This window comes from Varroa destructor, unplaced genomic scaffold (genome assembly GCF_002443255.2).
Source record: "Varroa destructor unplaced genomic scaffold, Vdes_3.0 BEIS01000002.1, whole genome shotgun sequence".
NCBI classification, from domain to species: Eukaryota; Metazoa; Arthropoda; class Arachnida; order Mesostigmata; family Varroidae; genus Varroa; species Varroa destructor.
In genome coordinates, this window is record NW_019211455.1 from 45,528,500 (window position 1) to 45,532,971 (window position 4,472).

At 41.3% G+C, this 4,472-nt stretch overlaps 1 long non-coding RNA gene across 1 annotated transcript; it reads right to left on the minus strand.

Annotated features, from left to right (window-relative positions):
* Positions 1–218: 218 nt before the first annotated feature.
* LOC111244688 (uncharacterized) lies at positions 219–4,466 on the minus strand. The gene is made up of 3 exons (XR_002671014.2): positions 1,987–4,466; positions 1,158–1,847; positions 219–946 (listed from the first exon to the last, which is right to left on the minus strand). It is a non-coding gene; the product is annotated as an uncharacterized LOC111244688 (long non-coding RNA).
* Between the last annotated feature and the right edge of the window lie 6 nt (positions 4,467–4,472).

The following is a 4,472-nucleotide window of genomic DNA, read 5'->3' on the forward strand; positions in this document are numbered from 1 at the left end:
ATTCATTTATGTAACTAATGGCACGCGAAATTCTAGGTAGGCTTAAGTTAACGTCAAAGAAACCCTTGTGAAAAAACGTATTAGAATCCCTTCTCTATGATTCTTTCATTTATATAAATTTCGAATTCGATTGATTTTTAAGAACATCCTTATGCTGCACACAGATCGTTTTGGACAAAAGGCGTTTGTTTCTAACATTGAAACCGAACGGGAATGTCTCATCTTGAGTTGGGTTTATGAATTTATTTCAAGGAAAGTATATCTTTAAAACAGAAATTTCGTTTATTGAATTATACGTGTTCTGTTGTATAAAGCTTTTCAAGTGGCCTAAGATTGTGCAGACGCTTACCAAAAACGGTTAAAGCCTTTCATTGGAGCAATGTTGCCCGTAGCAAAGTGACGAGAAATTACGGACTCTTCTAAGGGCAAAAATTGAGTTTTAATCTGATTCAATTTTCGGACGATAACGTTATAGGAAAACGGCTTACTCTGCCAGTCGAATTGGCGCAGTGAAAATACAATGATTAAATATTTACGTTCATACAAACTCACTGGTAGATTTCATGTACATGAGTGATAGCACATATGGTGTAAGTTACTTGTTATATATGTAGTACGGCGGCCCACCCCGGTGCAACTATGTCTGATCGAGTGCACTGCCGCGTGTTTAGAGCGAGTCTTGGCGTCTAAATAACAGTAACAACATGGACAGCTGATGCTGATGTTGAAGCAGGACGAAGCACGATGGAGTAAGGTTTCATGTGTATATGTCGGTCGACTGGATTTTACTGACCCTGAGCCTACCCACTCCGAGCAAGCCAGTTCAGTCCCTGTTCGCGATGAATGGCGAACTATAGAGAGAATGTCTCGAAGTTGATTTGTGAGCTCCCATCAAAAAGCTGGAACTCGCTGTTCCCGGTCGCTGTATCTAACACAGTTAGCTTACCTGAAATGGAAAAGGCTACATATGTATTCGCAAACATATGTACATGTACATATTTTACGCGTGGGTATGAACAAATCTGTGTACAAGCTCGTAAAACCAATGGTAAGCAACAGCGCATCTAGCAATACACTAAGGGTATTAACGGCACAGTCCTGTGCAAAGGTCGTCCTGAATAGGACTAGGAAAGAACATCTTTTAGAATAAGACTTACATGGATGAAAGCTGCATGTCCCGCAAGTTCCCGACTGGTTCAAATGATGAAACGAAAAAAAAAAGCCGGCCACGACTAATAAGAATGTTGTCATCATGGCGACGTAGACGGCAAATGGGGCAGAAGACGGTGAGCCTTACTTCGGTTGTTACACAGCCGCGGCATCAGCAAACCTGTTCAAACTCAAAGCCTGTGGGCATTCATGCACGTAGGAAACTCGTAGTCAAAGCTTTAGCCTATTATTTTGCACAAAGAGGAGACCGGGACGTGGGGTATTGAGTACATAACATCGATGAGTTTCTCGTGGCGACGTATTTCCATAGGCAGGTACATGTTTGATATGCCTGTGTGGTACATTAGCATTTCCGGCGAGAGCGGTGGAATGGAATAATAACTAATAGTAAATTTACAACACGCGTTTTCCATTGGCTCGACCATACAGCAGGCGGGCGTTTATTTATATGTGGTCCTATCAAAAATAACCTTTTTCTTGTTTTATCTTCAAATAGAGCAACGCAAATTATGATCTGTTCCGATAAGTGGGCAGCCGCATTTGACTTAAAGCAATGTAGCTGCTAAGCGCAGCCGTAGTTCCAGCGCCCGAACGCATATGGTCAGCAATAACAAGTGCAACGAACGCTTATTTTACCACAGCTAGGCATAAAACCCAGAAATCAAACTGGCACGATACTGTAAATAAAAGGAGAGAAGGAACGATCATTTGTACTATTGATTTAAATAGACTTTCGGGTTTCACAGCGTCACATAGTTCTCTTGTCTCCTAGCAAAACGAGATATTATAGAAAACAAAGTTTGAACTTAGACTCACCCATCGACGACAGAATGAGTCTCTGCTATGATGCTTAGGATCAAGCTGGGTATTTTAGGTATAAACACAGGCTATCGTTGTCGTCGACTGCATGCAATGTAATGGCGCGGGTGCGCTTTCTACTTGGAGCGCACCTCACGGAGTGCAACACCTATTCACGCGACCCATGACATTTTCACTGTTATTGAGCTAGAAAAGATAGATTAGGGTGGTTATATACGATGTTGAAATAACGTACGACGAAATGCTTAGCCAATGCACTTTGAGACCTTCAGCTTTAGACGAAGTGACTAAAAATCGACCTAGTGTTAGCACTAAGTAAAATTATATTTTAGAGAAAATGGGACCCACATTTCAGGCAGCGCTTGTTCTAACTATAAACTTAAGTGGAAGCCAGCGTTGGCCAATGCCAGACAAAGTACAAACCTGTTTCTCTGGCACCACTATGTATTTATAAAGATTATATGCTTCGTATGTTTTTGTGCTAGCCAATTAATTCTAGGAAATTTACTATAACCAACAATTGTATTCACAAGTAATAACAAGCTGCAAATAATATCTATCTAAACGTACTAGAACGCTCCATGATTTTCGCTTTACAAAAGATTTCATAAATTGTAACAGGTTTACTGCCCAGTGGAGACGAATCCTGCCCCAAGCAACGACGGCATTGTAACTTATAAAACTAGCGCTCGTCTAATAGATGCATATGTTATTAGTTCTTTAAGCATTGGCTCTCCGTCAACCTAGGGAGGCGGTTCACCTCAACCTCTAACTCTTCATAGGCATCGCCTAGTGAGCGACGGGTCGTTACCGTCAGAATGCATTACGTCCTTCCAGCTGCGGACGATTTCTATGTACATGCTGATACCTAGGACAACAAACATAATTACTAATATTAGAGTTAGCTACGACTGAAATAATGCTATACCTGCCGGGACAAATCTGCTAGGATATAGACGGTTGGACAGAAATTAAGCATATTCCTCGGTAACGAATACGAGGCGGTGTGTAGTAAACGTTGATTGGATTCGGTGTTTTGTTGTACCGGCAAAGTTTTGAAGTAGGAGTACACATGAATAATTTAGAATTGAACTGTAATATTGGAACGTTTATATGTTATGCATAATTATGGATTGGACGCTAGCAGACGAATGTAATATACAAAGGAACGTTTCATTGGTACGGCAAGCTTGATTACGAATGATTTATGTCTGTCATTTAAACGCTAAGCCTTTGCATAGGAACGTAAAGGCTTCCGTGTTATATTTTAACAAATAATAGCCAGCTTCTCAATTTTTTTTTGCCTTCCCTGGAACGACTTGATAAACTACACTTTGTTAAACGTAGATGTTCTGCGGAAGTAAAATACGATGAAGCTGGCACACGGAATCAGCTGTAATGGGAACAAAAAACAAAAAGGAAATGCTAGTACTCAGCTAAAAGCAACGCGATGACCTACGCTGATCGGACACTTAAGCAATGCCCATACATTTATATCTGACATATGTAGTAACTTTGTTAAGATGCGGTTACTGCTTAATCCTTCCCACCGCACTGTTATGCTTAAAGTGTAACAACAGTATAAAGTAATTGGGCCTATACTACAGTTCTCTGACCCTTAGCCAAGTGTGATCCGCGCATTTTCGGATCACATAATGAATGCAGAGAAAATCTCGATTCATTTCGTCAAGAACCAGATAGAGTCAACAAAAAAAATCATATGCCAGCCTTCCTCTTCTATATTCAACTCGAATATTTTCGTAGGCATAAAAGTCGACCGTGTCCTAAATCCATTTTATTGTCATCAATCACTCACCAAGCCTCATTCACTTCGAGACAATTTTTCTTCATGTAGCCCTTCCCGTCACGAGGACCGAAGTGACGGCTTCGGAGTCAAGCTGCGATAGACATCAACAATAGTCATCAGATTAATTGATCGAGTGACTGACAGATGAGTTGTTTCATATTCGCAACGCGGTCTCAGCGTATCGTCTTTGGCCTGCGACTTCAGATTAGGTACCTCTGCGAAACCTAGGATAAAATGCTGGGACAGCAGACCCTCACGACACTCAGTAGAATCAAACGGCGATTAAAGGAAAGGCTGTCCTTAGTGAAGGAAGTCGCCTGCCGAGTTTAATAATAGACAATAACACAGAAATAGTTATATCTGCGGCCAATTCAAAGTGAGAAGATGTGGAAGGAGCTTGCTTGCTGCGGTGCGTAACCCGGCGAATAAGTCGCCTTGTTGGGTCTCTGTTGGAAATGGCAATTGTCTTAGGTCACATGCCACCGCGTTCAGCTGGTTTGGATAAGACCTGTTTCAGGCAACCGCATCTGGGAGGTACGACATGCCAAGTTGAGCCAGCGGGGTAGCGATGAAAAACTATTGGTTTAAAAGATAGAACAAAAGCAACAGGTCGAAATAAAAACATGCTGTACACGCTTAAACAAGAAAGTCATATACTTTAATCACCCTATGTATA